Here is a 23,418-nt window from a genome sequence, read left to right as displayed (position 1 = left end):
CATCCCTCGAGCTCCACCTGTGTATTGGAATATAGTCTGATGGCTGGTACATGTTGRTCTTTGTTTCTACAACAGCCACACTCTTCACACTAGCGTGTGTTAGCTAACGTGGCTTAAGACTCTACCTCACGCTGCCCGGTCAGTGCAGTGTTAAATGAAACCAGAGGCAGTCTGGTTGTCATGGAGGTGTGTTGTATCATGTGTGACCGTGTTGTAGGCCTGCATCAAAAGATTGTGAATTCAATACCGCAAGTGGGTAACTATTCACATCTCTGCAATATGTACTCATTATAACAGTAAACAGCCAAAACAGGGGTATTGAAGCGTAGTACCATAATAATGGGTTTGTTTGTTTGGTAAGTTTGGTCATATCTCATTCAGCCAGATGTAGTTCTATCATACAATAAGACTGTAGTGAAGTTTCTAACTCAGAATATAAATCATGTTATCTTTTTTGATGAGGTTCCATGATTGTGTGTTCATTGGAACCTGTCTGCGATAGATTTACCAATAGATTAGTTTCTTTAAACTGAAACTATCTTTTTGGAGGGGTCCAAAAAGTGTCTTGAAAATAAATCAATCGCTTAATATCACAAGCACAATCTCACCAATTCAAAGGGAGTTTTTAAACGTCATAAAAAATAAGTGCACTCCAATTGTTAACTGAAACAAACATGGCAGGATTCCTCTGTTCAGAGTTTGATTTGTTTAGTCGAAGGGCAAGCAATAAGTGGTCAAATGATGAATACTTTTTGTTTGCCTAACAAAGGCTCCATGTCTAGAACCTTCTATTGTAGCATTGATCTGAGCTGTGTGTGTGTGACTGAGAGTGTGTGTGTGCGACTGAGAGCGTGTGTGCGTATGTTTGTGTGTGCATGCATGTGTGTGTATGTGCATGAGCGTGTATGCATGTGTGCATGTGTATGTCTGTACATGAATCCTTGGTGGGTTGAGCCTGTCATTCCTAAGGAGGCTAGCCAGTGCTCCTGCTGTCCTCTGAACCGGAGCTGAAGGCTGGGATCAGGCCACCCTCAGAGACAAAATGACTAAAACACCATCTCGTCCAACATCCCACACACACACGACGCGCACACCACACGCACACGCACACGCACACGCACACGCACAACACATACACATACACAACACACACACACACACACACACACACACCACACACAACACACACACACACACACCATCTCTCTCTCTTTCTCTCTCTCTCTATTTTCTCTCTCTCTCTATATTTACACATCGGAAGTTTACATACAGTTAGGTTGGAGTCATTAAAACTAGTTTTTCAACCACTCCACAAATTTGTTGTTAACAAACTATAGTTTTGTAGTAGGTGAGGATATCTACTTTGTGCATGAACAATTGTTTACAGACAGATTATTTCACTTATAATTCACTGTATCACAATTCCAGTGGGTCAGAAGTTTACATACACTAAATTGACTGTGCCTTTAAACAGCTTGGAAAATTACAGAAAATGATGCATGGTCATAGAAGCTTCTGATAGGCTAATTTACATAATTTGAGTCAATTGGAGGTGTACCTGTGGATGTATTTCAAGGCCTAACTTCAAACTCAGTTGTCTCTTTGCTTTGACATCATGGGGCTATCAAAAGAAATCAGCCAAGACCTCGAAAAAATTGGTAAACCTCCACAAGTCTGGTTCATCCTTGGGAGCAGTTTCCAAACGCCTGAAGGTTCCACGTTCATCCTGTTCACAAAATAGTACACAAAGTATAAACACCATGGGACCACGCAGCCGTCATACCGCTCAGAAAGGAGATGCGTTCTGTCTCCTAGAGATGAACGTACTTTGGTGCGAAAAGTGCAAATCAATCCCAGAACAACAGCAAAGACACTGTGAAGATGCTGGAGGAATCAGGTACAAAAGTATCTATATCCACAGTAAAGAGAGTCCTATATCGACATAACCTGAAAGGCTGCTCAGCAAGGAAGAAGACACTGCTCCAAACCGCAATAAAATAGCCAGACTACAGTTTGCAACTGCACCATGGGGACAAAGATTGTAGTTTTTGGAGAAATGTCCTCTGGTCTGATGAAACAAAAAAAGGACTGTTTGGTCATAATGACCATTGTTATGTTTGGAGGAAAAAGGGGGAGGCTTGCAAGCCGAAGAACACTATCCGAACCGTGAAGCACAGGGGTGGCAGCATCATGTTGTGCTTTGCTGCAGGAGGGACTGGTGCACTTCACAAAATAGATGGCTTCATGAGGAGGAAAATTATGTGGATATATTGAAGCAAAATCTCAAGACATCAGTCAGGACGTTAAAGCTTGGTCGCAAATGGGTCTTCCAAATGGACAGTGACCCCAAGCATACTTCCAAAGTTGTGGCAAATGGCTTAAGGACAACAAAGTCAAGGTATTGAGTGGCCATCACAAAGCCCTGACATCAATCCTATAGAAAAATGTGTGGGCAGAACTGAAAAAGCGTGTGCGAGCAAGGAGGTCTACAAACCTGACTCAGTTACCCAGCTCTGTCAGGAGGAATGGGCCAAAATTCACCCAACTTTTTGTGGGAAGCTTGTGGAAGGCTACCCGAGACGTTTGACCCAAGTTAAACAATTTTAAAGGCAATTTTACCAAATATTAATTGAGTGTATGTACATTTCTGACCCACTGGGAATGTGATGAAAGAAATAAAAGCTGAAATAAATCATTCTCTCTAGTATTATTCTAACATTTCACAATCTTAAAATACAGCGGTGATCCTAACTTGCATAAACAGGGAATTTTGTCAGGAATTGTTGGTTTAAATGTATTTGGCTAAGGTGTATGTAAACTTCCGACTTCAAATGTATACACATCCATATTGTCACGTTCCTGACCTTATTTTTGCTTTGTTTAACTTTGTTTAGTTGGTCAGGATGTGAGCTGGGTGGGTAGTCTATGTTTTGTGTTTCTTGTTGGGGTTAATGTGTTGCTGATATGGTTTTCAATTAGAGGCAGGTGTTTGACGTTTCCTCTGATTGAGAACCATATTAAGTGGGTGTTTCTCACTGTTTGTTTGTGGGTGGTTGTCTCCTGTGTCTGTATGTCTCCAGCCGGGACTGTTTTCGTTTTGTCGTTCGTGTATGTAGTTGGTTCCTGTTTGTGCGTTCTTCGTATATTGTAAGTCTCAAGTCCAGGTCTGTCTACATCGTTTATTTTGTTTTGTAGTTTGTTAAAGTGTTTTCGTGTTGTTCGTCTTTACTTTAATAAACATCATTATGTCAACATTTCACGCTGCGCTTTGTCCAATCCTACTCCTCCTCTTCAGACGAAGAGGAGAGAGAACGACCCGTTACAGAACCACCCACCTCACAAAGGATAAAGCAGCGTGAGAGGACCAGCAGCAGCGGCCAAAAAACAGGCTCGTGGGACTTGGGGAAGGAATATTGGACGGAAAAGGGACCCTGGTCTCAGACAGGGGAATATCGCTGCGCTCGTGAGGAGATGGAGGCAGCGAAAGCCCAAGATCGGTGGTATGAGGAGCGGGGGCGTGGCTGAAGCCCGTGAAGAAACCCCAAAAATGTCTTGGGGGGGGGGGCTAAAGGGTAGTGTGGCGAGGGCAGGTAGGAGACTGCGCCCATTCCCATGCTTACCGTGGGAGAGCGGGGTACGGGCAGACACCGTGTTACGCAGTAGAGCGCACGGTGTCTCCTGTACGGTGTGCATAGCCTCGGTGCGGTACATACCAGCTCCTCTTATCGGCCGGGCTAGATTGAGTATTGAGCCGGATGTCATGAAGCCGGCCCAACGCATCTGGCCACCAGTGCGTCTCCTCGGGGGCTTTACATGGCACCAGCCTTACGCCTGGTGTCCCGGTTCGCCTACATAGCCCGGTGCGGGTTATTCTACCTCCCCGCACTGGTCGGCGCGACGGGGAGCATACAACCAGGTAAGTTGGGCAGGCTCAATGCTCAAGGGAGCCAGTACGCCTGCACGGTCCGGTATTTCCGGCGCCACCTCTGCCAGCCCAGTACACACCAGTGCCTACACCACGCACGGTTTCTGTGCGTCTCCAGAGCCCTGTTCCTCCTCCACGCACTAGCCCTGTGGTGCATGTCTCCAGCCCAGTACCACCAGTGCCTACACCACGCACCAAGCCTCCTGTGGCGTCTCCAGAGTCCTGTACGCACTGTTCTTCTCCCGTACTCGCCCTGATGTGCGTGCCTCAGCCCGGTACACCAGTGCCGGTACCCACACACCAGGCCTATAGTACGCATTGAGAGTCCAGTGTGCCCTGTTGCTGCTCCCCGGCACTAGCCTGAAGGTGCGTGTCCTTAGCTCGGTACCTCCAGTTCCGGCACCACGCACCAGGCATACAGTGCGCCTCAGCCGGCCAGAGCTGTTCTGTCTGCCTCAGGCCGTCAGAGCTGCCCGTCTGTCCCGAGCCGTCAGAGCTGCCCGTCTGTCCGCGAGCCGTCAGAGCTGCCCGTTCGTCCGAGCCGTCAGAGCTGCCCGTCTGTCACGAGTTCGTCGTCGAGCGTAGGGCCGTCTGTCCCGAGCGTCAGAGCTGCCCGTCTGTCCCGAGCCTTCAAAGCCGCCTGTCTGTACTGAGCCTTCAAAGCCGCCGTCTGTACTGAGCCTGCAAAGCGCCCGTCCTGTACTGAGCTTCAGAGCCGTCCGCCAGACAGGAGCCGCTAGAGGCCGTCCGCCAGACAGGAGCCACTAGAGCCTTCCGCCAGAAGATCAGCAGAGCCTTCCCGCCAGACAGGATGCAGAGCCATCAGCAGACAGAGATCAGCCAGAGCCTTCCGCCAGACAGGATCAGCCAGAGCTTCCGCAGAACAGGATCAGCCAAGAGCCTCCCCGCCAGAAAAACGGCGGTCAGCCAGAGCCAGCCCCAGCCATGAGCAGCCAGAGGCCGCCAGCCAGCCATGAGCAGCCAGAGCCGCCAGCCAGCCATGAGCAGCAGAGCCGCCAGCCAGCCATGAGCAGCCAGAGCCGCCAGCCAGCCATGAGCCGCCAGAGCCGCAGCCAGCATGAGCAGCCAGCCGCAGCCAGCCATGAGAGCCAGAGCCGCCAGCCAGCCATGAGCAGCCAGAGCCGTCAGCCAGCCATGAGCAGCCAGAGCCGTCAGCCAGCCAATGAGCCAGCCAGAGCCGTCTAGCCAGGATCCGCCAGAGCCGTCAGCCGGATCCGCCAGAGCCGTCCAGCCTGGATCGCGCCAGAGCCGTCCAGCCTGGATCCGCCAGAGCCAGCAGCCAGGATCCGCCAGAGCCACAGCCGGATCCGTCCTCAGTCCGGAGCTGCCCCTCATTCCGGAGATGCCCCCTCATTCCGGAGATGCTCCTCATTCCGGAGATGCCCTCATTCCGGAGATGCCCCTCATTCCGGAGATGCCCCTCATTCCGGTGTTGCCCCTCATTCCGGTGCTTGCCCCTTAGTCCGGTGCTGCCCCTTAATCTAGTGGGGTTAATTTGGAGGGTGGTCATTTTGAGGAGGCTACGAAAGCGGGTAGTGACTATGGTGGGGTGGGGACCACGACCAGCGCCAGAGCCGCCCACGTGGACAGACGCCCACCCAGACCCTCCCTGACGTTATGCTGGTGCGCCGGAGTTCGCACTTAAGGGGGGGGTTATGTCATTTTCCTTTGTTTAACTTATTTTTCCTTTGTTTAACTTTGTTTAGTTGGTCAGGACGTGAGCTGGGTGGGTAGTCTATGTTTTGTGTTTCTATGTTGGGGTTAATGTGTTGCCTGATATGGTTCTCAAGAGGCAGGTGTTTGACGTTTCCTCTGATTGAGAACCATATTAAGGTAGGGTGTTCTCACTGTTTGTTTGTGGGTGGTTGTCTCCTGTGTCTGTATGTCTACCACACGGGACTGTTTCGTTTTGTCGTTCGTGTATGTAGTCGGTTCCTGTTCGTGCGTTCTTCGTATATTGTAAGTCTCGGTCTGTCTACATCGTTTATTTTGTTTTGTAGTTTGTTAAAGTGTTTTCGTGTTTTCGTCTTTACTTTAAAAACATCATTATGTAAACATTTCACGCTGCGCTTTGGTCCAATCCCTACTCCTCTCTCTTCAGACGAAGAGGAGGAGAACGACCGTTACACATATATATACAGTGGGAGAACAAGTATTTGATACACTGCCGATTTTGCAGGTTTTCCTACTTACAAAGCATGTAGAGGTCTGTAATTTTTATCATAGGTACACTCCAACTGTGAGAGACAGAATTAAAACATATCCCAGAAAATCACATTGTATGATTTTTAAGTAATTAATTTGCATTTTATTGGCATGAATAAGTATTTGATACATCAGAAAAGCAGAACTTAATATTTGGTACAGAAACGTTTGTTTGCAATTACAGAGATCATACATTTCCTGTAGTTCTTGACCAGGTTTGCACACACTGGCAGCAGGGATTTTGGCCCACTCCTCCATACAGACCTTCTCCAGATCCTTCAGGTTTGGGGGCTGTCGCTGGGCAATACGGACTTTCAGCTAACTCCAAAGATTTTATATTGGGTTCAGGTCTGGAGACTGGCTAGGCCACTCCAGGACCTTGAGATGCTTCTTACGGAGCCACTCCTTAGTTTCCCTGGCTGTGTGTTTCGGGTCGTTGTCATGCTGGAAGACCCAGCCACGACCCATCTTCAATGCTCTACTTGAGGGAAGGAGGTTGTTGGCCAAGATTCGCGATACATGGCCCCATCCATCCTCCCCTCAATACGGTGCAGTCGTCCTGTCCCTTTGCGAAAAGCATCCCCAAAGAATGATGTTTCCACCTCCATGCTTCACAGTTGGGATGGTGTTCTTGGGTTTGTACTCATCCTTCTTCTTCCTCCAAACACGTCGAGTGGAGTTTAGACCAAAAAGCTAAATTTTTGTCTCATCAGACCACATGACCTTCTCCCATTCTTCCTCTGGATCATCCAGATGGTCATTGGCAAACTTCAGATGGGCCTGGACATGCCCTGGCTTGAGCAGGGGGACCTTGCGTGCGCTGCAGTATTTTAATCCATGACGGCATAGTGTGTTACTAATGGTTTTCTTTTGAGACTGTGGTCCCAGCTTCTTCAGGTCATTGACACAGGTCCTGCGTGTAGTTCTGGGCTGATCCCTCACCTTCCTCATGATCATTGATGCCCCACGAGGTGAGATCTTGCATGGAGCCCCAGACCAAGGGTGATTGACCGTCATCTTGAACTTCTTCCATTTTCTAATAATTGCGCCAACAGTTGTTGCTCTCCTCTCACCAAGCTGCTTGCCTATTGTTCCTGTAGTCCATCCTAGCCTTGTGCAGGTCTACAATTTTATCCCTGATGTCCTTACACAGCTCTCTGGTCTTGGCCATTGTGGAGAGGTTGGAGTCTGTTGATTGAGTGTGTGGACAGGTGTCTTTTATATAGGTATCGAGTTCAAACAGGTGCAGTTAATACAGGTAATGAGTGGAGAACAGGAGGCGTCTTAAAAAAAACTAACAGGTCTGTGAGAGCCGGAAATCTTACTGGTTGGTAGGTGATCAAATACTTATGTCATGCAATAAAATGCAAATTAATTACTTAAAAAATCATACAATGTGATTTTCTGGATTTTTGTTTTTAGATTCCGTCTCTCACAGTTGAAGTGTACCTGTGATAAAAAATTACAGACCTCTACATGCTTTGTAAGTAGGAAAACCTGCAAAATCGGCAGTGTATCAAATACTTGTTCTCCCCACTGTATATATACACTCACACTCACAAGCAGCAGTACACGGACAGCTCTACTCATTTATTTTGCTTTTATTTAACCAGGAAAGTCATTGTGGAACAGATTCTCGTTTACAATAACACAACCGGTCAGGTTAATGGTAAAGTTTGTCGACATAACTTTTGCCATGATTGTTAGAAGTCATAGATAATGTAATTTTAATTTGATTGTGGTCTAATTGTGGTTTAATATGAGCGGTCTTCTGGTCTTGAAAGAGATGTTTATTAATTTCAGTGGATTTCTCTGGTGTTGTAATCAAATGTGAAAAATAAACCATCTATCCACTATATGCACAGCTATATTCAACAGTCATTCTTTCTTCCCCCCTCCATTCTCCTTCTGCCCATTCATCCCAACCAGTGTCACTTGCCGTTATCAATTACCCATTAGACAGTGTAATATTCACCCAATATTGCCACTGTGCAACTGGGAGATTTTACAGTGATCAAAACCGACAAATCTGATTTAAACACCATGCATAATAAGGAAGTGGGCGCCCTCCCCAATCTAACTAATGAATAATGGATGGATGTTTTCTAATCATTTTCCAATATCGCACCGCTTTTCCCCAGCCCAACAAGGAGGTAGGGAGGATTTACTTTTTTCATTGATTTTTCCTTCTCTTTCCTCTTTTTTTAAAGTAACAAAAAAAACACAGACCTCAAATGTAAAAAGACAGTTAATGGTGAGGTAAAAAATCCATCAGGGATGTTGGAATGAGCATTTCTGAGAGATCTTAGCAATGCCTCGCTCTCTCTTTCTCATGGCTTCACATTTCTGCCTCCCTCTCAGAAGGCATGTGTAGGTGGGAGGATGGGGGCAGGGAGGGGGGGGGGGGGGTTGACACTACATGTGATGCCTGCAGGTGAAAATATAAAAAAATGCTATCCCATCCTCTCTTAGCAGTCAAAGCAAGCTAAATACTGATTGTAATAAATTAAAACGCTTCTAATTGATTATCATCAGTGACAACACTCTGGCTTGATCATAATGATATCATGCATAACTTAATAGTCTTAACTGCCCTTTGTCAAGTTCTCTGAGCTGCGTTTGAAGAATTTATTTCAAAACGCTATATCACATTTGTGTTTTTTCATCATAAATCATTGCTTATGCATACCTTCATGTGTGTGTATATATTATTATTACTGTTCTCAGATTTTTTATTTATAGATTTTAGGTGTGTATGAAAATGCATTTTTTTGCAAAATGCTATATATCCATTGTTTAGCTGGAATGGAATGTATCCTGTATGTTTCACTGTGATATGTGGTTGATTCAACTACAGTAGCTAGCTATCTTATGTACTGTATGCACTTACTGTAAGTCGCTCTGGATAAAYGCATCTGCTAAATGACAAAAATGTAAAATGTAAATGTTTCACAAACAGATCTCATATTACTGTGTAAATATATATTATTTTTTCAATTTTTTATATTTATGTCACAAATGTATAATTTATACAGTTCTTTATTAAACAAATGTATAATGGAACACTAGTCACTTTAACTTCTTATGGCTGAAGGGGCAGTATTGAGTAGCTTGGATGAAAGGTGCCCATATCAAATGGCCTGCTCCTCAGTCATAGTTGCTAATATTTGCATATTATTATTAGTATTGGATAGAAAACACTCTAAAGTTTCTAAAACTGAAGTCAAAACAGGAAGTCAGAAATCTGAGCTTGTATGTATTCACCAGAGTCCCTAATGAAATCCCCTTGAGATATGAATGATTGTGCACTGCCTAGGGGTTCCACTGGATGTCAACCATCAATAGAAATTATAATGAGACTTCTATGATGTTGTGGGAGAGAATGATAGCAGAATCAGTCAGGTGTCCATCAAGCAGCCATTTTCTGATCATGCTTTTTCCTCATGGTACTCACTTGCGTTCCATTGCTCACGAAGACAAGAAAGAATACTCCGGTTGGAACTTTATTGAAGCTATATGTTAAAAACATCCTAATGATTGATTCTGTACTTAGTTTGAAATGTTTCTTCGACGGTAATATCACACTTTTTGAAGTTTTTGTCCGATATAACGCTGACCAGATAAGCGTTTGGATATGTAAACAAGACGCGCTAACAAAATAAGTTATTTGGACATAAATAACGGATTTTTTCGAACAAAACAACATTTATTGTGGACCTGGGATTCCTGGTGTGCTTTCTGATGTAGATCATCAAAGGTAAGGGAATATTTATCATATATTTTCTTGTTTAGTTGACGCCATCTTTGCGGTGCTGTGTGTTTTACTTTGAGCGCCGTCTCAGATTATAGCTTGGGTTTCTTTTTCCGTAAAGTTTTTTTGTAATCTGACACAGCGGTTGCATTAGGAGAGGTATATCTATAATTCCATGTGTATAACTTGTATTATCATCTATATTTATGAGTATTCTGTTGAAACGATGTGGCTATGCAAAGTCATTTGATGTTTTTGCCACTAGTGAATCTAGTCGCCTCAATGTAAACTCGCTATTTTTTTATATAAATATGAATTTAATCAAACAAAACATGCATGTATTGTGTAACATTAAGCCTATGAGTGTCATCTGATAGAAAATAATCGAAGGTTAGTGATTATTATTTTAATCTCTATTCTGGTTTTTGTGAAGCTATCTTTTAGCTGGAAAAAATGGCTGTGATTATTGTGGTTTTGTGGTGAACTAACATATATTCATTTGTAGTCCTCGCTGAACAGCCTATTTTGAAATGGACATTTGGTACACTTTGGTGGGATTAACAACAAGATTACCTTTAAAATGATATAAGACGCATGAATGTCTGAGGAATTTTAATTATGAGATTTCTGTTTTTTTAATTTGGCGCCTGCACTTCGACTGGCTGTTGTCATATCGATCCCGTTAACGGGACTGCAGCCATAAGAAGTTTTAATCATGTTTAAATAATGTTTACATGCTGCTTTACTCATCTCATATGTATATACTGTAATCTATTCTACTGTATTTTAGTCAATGCCACCCAGTTTCCCCCGGTACTGCTGCTCATTCCGTTCACCAGCTCCAGAGGTCTGCGTCACCGGCCTTCTAGGCGTCACTGAACTGGATCATTACCACCAACCCCGGACTGTCTTGTCTCATTACCCACACCTGGTTCCCATTCCCCCTGATTAGTATGTGTATAATTGTGCCCTCTGTTCCCCATTGTCCTGGTTGATTATTGTTCACACGTCCGTTGGTATGTGAGTACCTGTGCTTTTTATTTCGGCTTTCGTGCAGCATGTATTGTGCACTTGTTATTACGGGTCTCGTCCAGTGTATTGTTGTGCATTTGTTATTACTGGTTTCGCCCTGTGTAGTGTATTTCAGGTCTTGTCCCGTGAATTTATTAGAGGTTTTATCTCACTTGTCACGACTTCCGCCGAAGTCGGTTCCTGTCCTTGTTCGGGCGGCGTTCGGCGGTCGACGTCACCGGTCTTCTAGCCATCGCAGATCCACCTTTCATTTTCCATTTGTTTTGTCTTGTTTTCCCACACACCTGGTTTACATTCCTTCATTACGTGACGTGTATAATACCCTCTGTTCCCCCCCATGTATGTGTGTGGAATTGTTTGTTTTAAAGTGATTGTGCATTATCGACTGGTTTGAGACGGGTTATTTCAACCCATATTTTGTTGTTCTGGGTGTCGTTGGTTTTGCCTCATTTAAACTGCTCCGGTTATTACCCAGTTCTGCTCTCCTGCGCCTGACTTCCCTGCAGCCAATTACGCACCTCTTACATCACTCTTTTGTGTGGGTTACATCCCTGTGTTTTTGTATACGTGTTTGTTTTGGGCATCGTCCCCGTGCCTTTTCATGGCACGTTGTATATTCTGGGTGGAGTCTTAAACCCCCCTATTACGAATTCCTGAGCCTGTATCCAATCATTTATACAATGTGACACCAACATTTATTAATTCCATTATTTTACTTTCAGATTTGTGTGTATTGTTGTGAATCGTTTTTAGATACTACTGAATTGTTCGATACTACTGCAATGTTGGAGCTAGGAACACAAGCATTTCACTACACCCGCAATAACATCTGCTAAATATGTGTATGTGACCAATAAAATTTTATTTGAATTTGATTTGATTTATTTCTCTGAGAGTGAGGCAGTTATGTAGCATTTTGTGAAAAACATGATCATTTGTCTCTGAATTGAAATCATCAAGTGATAGATTTTAAACTAATACATGTCAGTCATTGAACAACCCCAACCCATGATTAGATAGTGAAAAGCACACCAATCTCTTTCATCATTTCTTTAAACAGTAAAGATAATTTACAAACATTTCTGAAAATGGATATAGTGTTTTGGAATAAAGCTCTTAATTTGTTTCCTTAATGAAAGAAGGCCAAACCAAGTTATGCAAATTATTATTTACAGGTGCCAGCCTGCCCACCTACCTGCCTGCCTGWGTGAAACAGGTCAGTGCAGCTCTTGAATTGGAACAGCCTTTTCACTGTTAATACAATCGTTGGCTTGAATGTGTGCCGGCTAACGCTCACAATGGCACCACTGGGTCAAATACAAGCAGGCTATTTCCCTCAGAATCATAAATCTGAGTTAACTAGGGAAAATAAAGTATATCCCATTCCTGAATAAAATCAGTGCATTGCAATGAACGTGTACTATGGGGGAGGCCAATAGTTGGTGTATAGCCTACTGTGACCCAGTACATAGGACGGTGACTAATCCAGCTCCCATCCACTGCATTATAACCCCGTCACAGCCAGTGTAACTCATACAGATGTGTATGGTAGTGACATATATGTATGGTAGTGACAGTGGTGTATAGGCGTGGAGGCGGAGTGCCAGCCCGACCCTATGCAGGACAGGTGAGGTGATGAATGGGAGCCTGTTATGCCACGAGGTGAAAGTGTCCATTAATCACTGCTCTCCTCCACTCTCCTGGCTTTTCCATTACCATGCACACACTTCAACAGGCCTGATTGGTTTTTAATTGGCCTGCCCGCCAGGAAATACATCACGTACCCCCCCCCCCCCCTCCCCAGAATGCTAGGGAGGCGTGAGGCTGCTAGGGCCGCTTCCGTCCCCGAGGAGAGGAGAGGGCTGAAGAGGATAGCAATGTGTTCTTAGACAGATGACCAATTCCAAATCAACACCTATAGCCCTATTCCCTTTCACACTTCTGGTAAAATCTCAAAAGATTAAATAGGTATTAATAATGTGGTAGCTTAATCTTGCCATCAAATAGGATTTTATGACTACCTATCCAAATTTGGTACAGTTTGGTTTCACTCATCAGCGCATTGATTCTTAAGCCTTACAGAAACCTGTCATGAACCAGTGAGGCACACTAGATCCCCCTTTCTCAGAGCATGGAAGGATCAGTATTGACATTGCAGAATTTACCTTGGATTTATCCCATCACAAAACCAGCTGAACCACGTCATTCAGTGATTGTAAGGGCACATCAATGTCTCTTCAACATCCTGCCACTGGTTTACTCAGTCAAGCTCATCTTGATAATACCAACGAGTAACATTAGCTATAGGGAATAAAAATGAACAACATCTAAATAGAAATGGTATGTACATGTTTAAATGAATCCTGACCACGGCCTAATCGATTTGATCCTAGTTATGAATCATCATAAGCATCGACCTCCTCCATCCTCCATCATTCTGGACGATGTACAGTATATATACTGTAGTTATATAAATACATTCCTGAGTGTGAATCAGAGAGAAACTGTGTCATGGGCGTGCTCTGAGGGGGGCTAGCTAGCTGGGCTGTAAGCCTCTTTAGCTGTCTCCACAGGGGGGTAGTGTGATCCTCTCTTGGGCCCCTGGGTGGCCTGGCGTTAACACGCTCTAAAGGGAGGAACACCCTCGACCAGGGGGCTTACTCATCGACTCCCAAACAGACAGACACACAGTCATGTGACCATGCAATTCTTCCTTGTTTGTGTCAGACAGGCTAGCATGCTAGTGTTAGCCCACGGTCATTCCATCTCACTTTAATAGAGTCACATTTTCACAGAGTAAAACTAGCAGACTTATACATCTCTATATTTGCACACAGTCATGCTAGCAGACTTATAACTCTCTATATTTGTACACTGTCATGCTAGCAGACTTATATCGCTTAATAGTACACAGTCGTGCTAGCCGCATCCATCGAGACTGGCTAGCTAGCTAGAGTGTTGCTATGTGACCCAACTACCCAGCAGTTGGGTCCCATATGTAACCTTTATTTAACTAGGAAAGTCAGTTAAGTACAAATTCTCATTTACAATGACGGCCTACCCCGGTCAAACCCGGACGACGCTGGGCCAATTGTGCACCGCCCTATGGGTCTCCCAATCATGGCCGGATGTGATACAGCCTGGATTCCAACCAGGGACTGTAGTGACGCCTCTTGCACTGAGATGCAGTGCCTTAGACCGCTGCGCCACTCAGGAGCCCTAAAATAATGGTAGTGGGTGTGTGACTATGTGACCTGCTTCTACTCACCTCAGACAAACTAACATTACCATAGTCATGCTGTCCACAGCACAGCACAGACAAGCTAACTGGCYTGTAGCTATATGACCCAGTAGGGTTAGTGTGTATGGAATTCCTATGGGGCTCATTCATTAGTCTGCTTGGGGGTGGGGACATGCTACTCCCACACAAGCCTGGAGATCCTTCAACCCACATGCACACACTAGCACACAATCACGCACACACACACTCCCCTATTCCTATGGTGTAAAGAGTTAAAGGWTCATATCTTAGACATGCGTTTCAGTTTCAACCCACTAGAGTGATGCTGTCGTTATTGTAGAGATACAGCACTACTTCTCCAGCTGCCAGGAATATAACTAGAGAAACTGTTAACAAATGGTTATGAGGTTATTCTGTGCAGATGTTGTTTTGTAAGAAATCATTAAAGAAAGTTTAATTTTCACAGACAATAACACTCTTCCTACGATAGTGGACCTTTAATCAACAAAATTATTGTATCCAGGCTAGCCAACGGAACTCAATCAACAAAACCTATTATTGTATCCAGGCTAGCCAACGGAACTCAATCAACAAAACTCTTTATTGTATCCAGGCTAGCCAACCGGAACTCAATCACAAACTATTTTTGACAAACAAAAAAAAAAAAAAAAAAAAAAAAAAAAAAGAAAAAAAAAAAAAAAAAAAAAAAAAAAAAACAAAAAAAAAAAAAAAAAAAAAAAAACAAAAAAAACCAAAAAAAAAAAAAAAAAAAAAAAAAAAAAAAAAAAAAAAAAAAAAAAAAAAACAAAAAAAAAAAAAAAAAAAAAAAAAAAAAAAAAAAAAAAAAAAAATTATTTAAAAAAAACCAAAAAACAAAAAAAAAAAAAAAAAAAAAAAACAAAAAAAAAAAAAAAAAAAAAAATAAAAAAAACAAAAAAAAAAAAAAAAAAAAAAAAAGAAAAAAAAAAAAAATTCCAGGCTAGCAACGGAACTCGAATCAACAAAACCTATTTATTTGTATCCAGGCTAGCCAACGGAACTCAATCAACAAAACCTATTATTGTATCCAGGCTAGCCAACGGAACTCAATCAACAAAACCAATGTAATTATCTAGAAAAAAGAGATATCAATAGTATTTAAATGGATTGTTGGAAATTGATTAAAAACAAACTTGCTTAATTACTTTTTATACCAAACAAATGTATTGTGATAAATACCTCAACACTTCCATGTCATGTAACTGTAAAGTAATGTTGCCAAAAGTACCCAGTATGTTTTGAAATCCCACCAGTAACCGATTTTCTCAAATTAAATCATAGTGTATTTGTCACATGCTTTGTAAACATCAGGTGTAGACCAACAGTAAAATGCTTACTTACCGGCCCTTTCCAACAATGCTGAGAGAAAAAATTGAAATAATAGAAAAATAATACAAGGAATAAATACACAATGAGTAACGATAACTTGGCTATATACACGGGGTATGTGTTCAGGGGTACGAGGTAATTGAGGTAGATTTGTACATGTACGGTAGGTAGTGATAAAGTGAAAATGCAACAGGATAGTTAATAAACAGTAGCAGCAGCATATGTGATGAGTCAAAAGAGTTACTGCAAAAAGGGTCAATGCAGATAGTTAAGTAGTTAACCAATAGCTACCCAGACTAACTATTTAGCAGTCTTATGGCTTGGGAGTAGAGCTGTCCAGGGTCCTGTTGGTTGCAGACTTGGTGCATCGGTATTGCTTTCCGTGCGTTAGCAAAGAGAACAGTCTATGACTTGGGTGGTGGGATTCTTTGACAATATTTAGGGCCTTCCTCTGACACCGCCTGGTTTAGAGGTTCGGAATGGCAGGGAGCTCAGCCCCAGTGATGTATTGGGTCATACGCACTACGTACTGTAGCGCCTTGCGGTCAGATGCCAAGCAGCTGTCATACCAAGCGGTGACGCAGCATGTCAAGATGCTCTACAAGGTGCAGCTGTAGAACTTTTGTGGATCTGAGGAACCATGCCAAATCTTTTTTTTGGAGACGGCTCTCTCGGGCCTTCTCCACAACTATGTTGGTGTGTGTGGACCATGATAATTCTTTGGTGATGTGGACACCGAGGAACTTGAATCTCCCAACCCGCTCCACAACAGCCCCGTCGTTGTGGATGGGGGCGTGCTCGGCCCTCCATTTCCTGAAGTCTACGTTCAGCTCCTTTGTCTTGCTGATGTTGAATGAGAGGTTGTTGTCCTGGCACCACACTGCCAGGTCACTGACCTCCTCCCTGTAGGCTATTTCATCGTCGTCGGTGATCAGGCAAACCACGTTGTGCCTTCAGCAAACTTAATGATGGTGTTGGAGTATCGTGCGCTGCCATGCAGTCGTGGGTGAAGAGGGAGCACAGGAGGGGACTAAATACGCARCCCTGAGGAGCCCCTTGTTGAAGGTCAGAGTGGTGGATGTGTTGTTGCCTACCCTCAACACCTGGGGGCGACCAAGGTACTTATCGATGGAGCCAATGCACAGATTGAGAATCTGGCTGCAGATTGGAATTCACYGACACTAAAGATAAAACTCCAGATAAACAACCTAGGTGTTATTTCATATTCTGAACTCAATTTCAAATCACACATTAGGAATGTGACCAAGATGGCTTTTTACCACCTGAGGAACATTGCCAAGGTGGGGCAATTTTAAGGTTCTTCTATTCGTTTTTAAATCAATCCTCAATTGTGCACCCCAATACATGTCAGACCTGCTTTTAAGTTATGTACCCAGTAGGTCCATCAGGTCCTCTGGCAATGGCTTTTTAACTATCCCAAAGCCTAGGGTCAAGAGAGGCAGACTTTAGTTATTATGCCCCCAGCCTCTGGAATAGCCAGCCAGAGAACTTGAGGGGGGCCGAAACTGGGAATGATTTTTATAAAAAAATGTATCCTCTTATATTTGTTGTGTAGTAAATATTTAACTTTTTATTCTAATTTTTTCCTGTGAAGCACATTGCGTTGCATTCCATGTCTGAAATGTGCTGTATAAATAAAGCTTGATTTGATTTGAAGTCCAGGATCCAGTTGCAGAGGGGGTTGTTCAGTCCCAGGGTCTTGAGCTTAGTGATGAGCATGGAGGGCACTATGTTGTTGAACGCTGAGCTACAGTCAATGAACAGCATTCTCACGTAGGTATTCCTCTTGTCCAGGTGGGGAGGGCAGTGTGAAGTGCAATAGAGATTGCGTCATCTGTGGATCTGTTGGGGCGGTATGTGAATTGGAGTGTGTCCAGGGTGTCTGGGATGATGGTGTTGATGTGAGCCATGACAAGCCTTTCCAAGCATTTCATGGCTACAATGAGTACTACGGGGTGGCAATCATTTAGACTGGTTACCTTTGCATTCTCGGGCACAAAGACTATGGTGGTTTGCATAAAACATGTACTGTAGGTATTACAGACTGGGTCACGGAGGGGTTGAAAATGTCAATGATGACACTTGCCAGCTGGTGAGTGCATGCTCTGAGTACGCATCCTGGTGAATGTTCACCTGTTTAAAGGTCTTACTTACTACGGAGAGAGAGATCACATAGTCATCCAGAACAGCTGTTGCTCTCATGTATGGTTCAGTGTTACTTGCCTCGAAGCAAGCGTAGAAGGAATTTAGCTTCTTTAGTAGGCTCACATCACTAGGCAGCTTCTGGCTGGGTTTCCCTTTGTAATCCATGATAGTTTGCAAGCTCTGACACATCCGACGAGCTTCAGAGTCGGCGTAGTAGGAATCAATCTTAGTCCTGTATTCATGTTTTGTCTGTTTGATGGCTCGCCAGAGGTCGAGTAGTGTCCCGTTCCTTGAAAGCGGCAGCTCGAGCCTTTAGCTCAGTGCGGATGTTGCCTGTAATCCATGGCTTCTGGTTGGGATATGTACGTGCGGTCACTGTGGAGATGGCATTGTCAATGCACCTATTAAAGAAGCCAGTGACTGATGCGTTAAACTCCTCAATGTTATCGGATGAATCCCAGTCCTGTAGCTTAGCATCAGCTTCATTGGACCACATCCGTATTGAGCGCATCACTGGCACTTGCTGTTTGAGCTTCTGTGTGTGGAGTAAAGGTGAACTAGAGTGTTTTCGTCTCTAGTTGCACAGGTGACATGCTGGTTAAAATGTGGTAAGACGGATTTCAGTTTCCCTGCATTAAAATCCCTGGCCAGTAGGAGCGCTGCCTCTGCATGTGCATTTTCTTTTTGCTTATGGCCCTATACATCTGTTTTAGGGCGGTCTTAGTGCCAGCATTGGTTTGTGGTGGTAAATAGACAGCTACAAAAAATATAGGTTTTAATTATATTTTCTAACTCAGGTGAGCAAAACCTCGAGACTTCCTTAATATTAGAGATTGCGTACCAACTATTGTTAACAAAGACACACACCTCCCCCATAGCCTTACCCGAAGCTGCTGGTCTTTACGATGCATTAAAAAAACAGCTAAATGTATATTATCCATGTTCTTGTTCAGCCACGACTCCGAGAAACATAGYATATTACAGTTCTTCAGGTCCCAATTATAGCATTGTCTCGAATGGAGCTTGTCCAGTTCGTTCGCCAAGGGAACGGAAGGTGGAGGCAGTTTATTAACTCGCCGACGTAGTCTCGTCAGGGAGCCCGCTTGTTTGCCTCTCTTGCATCATCTCTTCCTTTTTTGATTCCCAGGGATTAGGGCCTGGACTGGAATGAGCAGTACATTCACAGCTGCTGACTCGTTGAAGTAGACATCTTCATCCAAATCTAGTTTAGTGATCGCTGTTCTGTTGTCCAGAAGCTGTTTTCTGTCGTAGGAAATGATCGCGGAAATATTATGAACAAAAAAAGTTAAGATCAGTGTAAAAACAAAATACACCAATTAGCAAAATTGGTCAGGAGCCCGTAAAACGGTAGCTATCTAATGCAGCTCCATCTTCATCTGTCTGGCCWCCTGAGACTGTTCTGATTATGTGGGATCCTTGAGATGCTGAAGAAGAGGGTGAATATATGAGATGAGGGATGGGTAAAGGGAGGGATGGAGGGACAGCCTGGTCTCATAGACTAGATGTAACATAGTAAACSTTAATCCGAGAAACAAATTAGTATGATATGTTACCTTTGGTATGGTTATATAAAACAGAAGGTTACTTAACCCTTTACACTCGTGGGACTTGGCCTATATGGATAGGGCTAAATTGAAATGTTTCTTACAGAAGAAATATGAAAAGCATATGCATAACCATGGTAGCAATTGAAATAAAACAGTTTGGAGATTATGGAAAATTATTAGACCAATGGTTAGAACACAACAGCTCACCTGAATCCAAACATTACATTGTTGATTTTATGTGCATTTTACATTTACTGTACTTTTTTTTCACTGCATTTGTTGATAACGAAATTTGAAAATATTTTGAATACATTCAGTAACATGATAATATGAGGTAGGTGCAACATAAGACAAACATGTTACAAGGGTWTGAGTGAGAGGACTATAACTGTTGTCTCCAAGTGTCCACACACCTCTCCGAAGTGTGCACAGTTCCTAAGTAATTGCAATGCACTTTTATGACTCAAAGAAAAGTCTTCAACTATAAGGTGTTTTTTTGAGCTGTCCTAGCTCTGCCATTGAAGAACTAGAGCAAGCACATTTGTAGGTTTGGTTGGAACACAACCCTGCATCCCCACCATTACACAATTACTGTTGTTTACGCAGTCCAAAAATCGCCCATTATAAATCGCAATCTGGGACAAGTGGGAATCATTTGAAAGCGTGTTCTATTGCCAACATGACTAACTAAGTTATAAAAAACGATATTTCAAGGTTTTCACAATACAATTCAGGGAAACAGATTGTAATTTTGGTGCACATAGAAAGGAGTCATGAGTGGATTCAGGTGCCTGGGCTGCAGCACATTTCCTTCACAAAAGACAAACATAGACTCATTGTGTTCAGAACAACCCAGGGTATGACACCATGTCATCTTGTAACTGTACCTCAAACAAAATTGACACTGAATGTGACATTCCTTTTATGCTGTGGAAATGTGATGTGCACATTTGGACTCATGAGTGTTTGGCTTGCTTGCATGACATCAAAGCGATATTTATTATAATCCTCAATGTCTCATCTTTCAAAATACATACAGCATTTCCCTTACTCAGATAACAAAAACCGAAAGGAGGGTCGTTGGTGGGCGTATAACGTGAACGTCTAGAAAACCTACGATTGAGTGTTCAACTCTCATTACGGACAACTTTTGTAATTTTAGCAAAAAGCAACTTTGCAACTACTTAGAATGTTAGCAAACCCTTCCCCTAAACCTGACCTTAACCCCTTTAACGTAACTCCTAAACCTAACCTTAACCCTAAGCTTAACCCCTAACCACAGCTAACATTAACATTAGCATTAGCCACCTAGCAACCTAGCTAACGTTAGTCACAACCAATTGGAAATCGTAACATATCACACGTATTGGAAATTCGTAACATATTGTATGAATTGCAATTCGTAACATATCATACGAATTGTAATGTAACATATCACATAAAATGGAGGATAGATATCCACAAATTAATAGATACCATACCATATGTATTATAATAATTTCAGTTTACTATGCTACGCCTAACCTTGAGTCCAGATTGGGAGGGAGGGGGTTCCCGGGAGCTGGTCGCATGAGAGCCAGGGAGGGTGCTATCCCTCTATAATTTAATCACATTTGGCTGTCTCCCTGTTCTCAGCCTACACAGTAAAGCAAGTTAGGCACCGCGGTGACACACACACACACATACAGAAACAGACACACACAGTCTCACACACACTCTCTCCCGCGCTCTCTATCCCACCTCTCTCTCCCGCTTTCTCTCCCCTCACTCTCTTACCAACACACTCATGATAAGCAAAACATTTCCTTCCTCATCCTGACACCAGAAAAGTATACAGAACATCCCTTCACCATACAGCCTCAGCCGGGAATCATGTCAGAACATCCCTTCACCATACAGCCTCAGCCGGGCATCATGTCAGAACCTCCCTTCACCATACAGCCTCAGCCGGTCATCATGTCAGAACATCCCTTCACCATACAGCCTCAGCCGGTCATCACGTCAGAACATCCCTTCACCATACAGCCTCAGCCGGTCATCACGTCAGAACATCCCTTCACCATACAGTCTCAGCTGGACAAAATGTCCCTTCAACATGAAGCCTCAGCTGGACATCATGTCAGAGCAGCCCTTCACATGCAGACTCAGCTGTACAAAATGTCCCTTCACCATGCAACTTCAGCTGGACATCATGTCAACATTTCCCTGACTCAGCCCAGTTCTATAAAAGGTGTACATTGTGTACAGCATATTGAGATCTACATCCCTAAGGCTATGGGAAAATACAAATGATCTATCTAAATATGCAATGTAATAATCCAGCAGCGACATTATATATTTCTTTTCTGGAACCCATTTGATTTCCATTTCTAAATAGCCAGATTAGAGAACATTTGTGGACAGAATTTGTGCATTCATTATTATTCCCTCCCACAAAGTCAATTGTTGGTAAAAAAAAAAAAAAAAGAGGAGACAGGCACCCAATTATTTCAGTTCATTTTCAGATTTAGAGCTTTTTTGTAAAGGTCTGTTTTCTTCACCCAGAGAGACATGTTGCAGTGCCTCAGCCTTCTGCTCTGTGCCATGGTATCATGGTGCCACCCACCAGTGGCATGACAATGGGCCTCAGGATCTCATCACGGTATTTCTGTGCATTCAAATTGCCATCGATAAAATTATATTGTGTTCGTTGTCCGTAGATTATTCCTGCACATACAATAACCCCACTGCCACCATGGGGCACTTTGCCCACACGTCTGATATCTGCCCGGTACAGTTGAAACCGGGATTCATCCGTGAAGAGCACATTTCTCCAGCGTGCCAGTGGCCATCGAAGATGAGCATTTGCCCACTGAAGTCTGTACCGACACCGAACTGCAGTCAGGTRAAGACCCTGGTGAGGACGATGAGCATGCAGATGAGCTTCCCTGAGCTTCCCTGAGGTTTCTAACAGTTTGTGCAGAAATTCTCCGGTTGTGCCACAGTTTCACCCCACAGGTGAAGAAGCAGGATGTGGAGATCCTGGGTTGGCGTAGTTACATGTGGTCTGCAGTTGTGAGGCCAGTTGGACGTACTGCCAAATTCTCTAAAAAGATGTTGGAGGCAGCTTAATGTAGACAAATGAACATTTAACTCTTTGGCAACAGCTCTGGTGGACTTTCCTGCAGTCAGCATACAAACTCCCTCAAAACTTGAGACTTCTTTGGCATTGTACTGTGTGACAAAACTGCACATTTTAGAGTAGCCTTTTATTGTACCAAGCACGAGGTGCACCTGTGTAATGATCATGCTGTTTAATCAGCTTCTTGATATGCCACACCTGTCAGGTGGATAGATTATATTGGCAAAGGAGAAATGCTCACTAAAAGTAATGTAAACAAATTTATGCCCCCAAATTTTGAGAAATAAGCTTTTTGTACATTTCTAGGATCTTTTATTTCAGCTCATGAAACATGGGACCAACACTTTACATTTTGCGTTTCTATTTTTGTTCAGTATAGTTAACCATGTATGAGGATTCAAAACAGTCAATGTTAGCTGCATGCTATAAAGGAATAATAACAATGTAGAGCATTCAAAGGTTTGTTAAGGCATCAAATCTCCAAAACAATATAAAACATGAATATATCAACAATATGAAAATTCAACAAAAAGTAGAAGTATTCCAGAAGGAGTTCAACACTCTACTTGCCATTCAATCAAACAACTCAGCTAAACAAAGCTTGGCATCAGAGATTCCAATGTAAAGCACAATATACAGTGAATACACATTTCATATCAACATTCTAAATATCTAAATAAGCTGAGACTCAAGCATTTCTAAGCAAATGTCATACTGCATAGTTCACTATCTTAACTTCTAAGTAATATTCTCCTTCAATTTTAGCTATAACCCTCTTTTGACAATGTACTCTTATCAAACATATCATTGACAGAAGTCAAAGCACTCACAAGAAGATTGAAAGAAGAAGAGTAACCCACCAGTCTCAGAATGCAGTCTTCTCCCAAACTTTTTTATGCTCCAGTATGTCCGTCCTCTTTCTTTCTCTTTCTTTCTTTCTTTCTTTCTTTCTTTCTTTCTTTCTTTCTTTCTTTCTTTCTTTCTTTCTTTCTTTCTTTCTTTCTTTCTTTCTTTCTTTCT

At 43.1% G+C, this 23,418-nt stretch overlaps 1 protein-coding gene across 8 annotated transcripts in view; it reads right to left on the bottom strand.

Moving 5' to 3' along the window:
- Nucleotides 1–23,407, bottom strand: part of LOC111968857 (myelin transcription factor 1-like protein) — a 204,474-nt gene extending 181,067 nt beyond the window's left edge. For all 8 annotated transcript variants that reach the window (XM_070445226.1, XM_023994773.2, XM_023994769.2 and 5 more), the window contains exon 1: nt 23,259–23,407. The gene's annotated coding sequence lies outside the window, so the exon portion shown is untranslated. The remainder of the gene's footprint in view (nt 1–23,258) is intronic.
- Nucleotides 23,408–23,418: the final 11 nt, after the last annotated feature.

This window comes from Salvelinus sp. IW2-2015, linkage group LG9 (genome assembly GCF_002910315.2).
Source record: "Salvelinus sp. IW2-2015 linkage group LG9, ASM291031v2, whole genome shotgun sequence".
Lineage (NCBI taxonomy): Eukaryota > Metazoa > Chordata > Actinopteri > Salmoniformes > Salmonidae > Salvelinus > Salvelinus sp. IW2-2015.
Note: the sequence above shows the minus strand (reverse complement) of the source record. Positions and strands in the feature narration are given on the sequence as shown.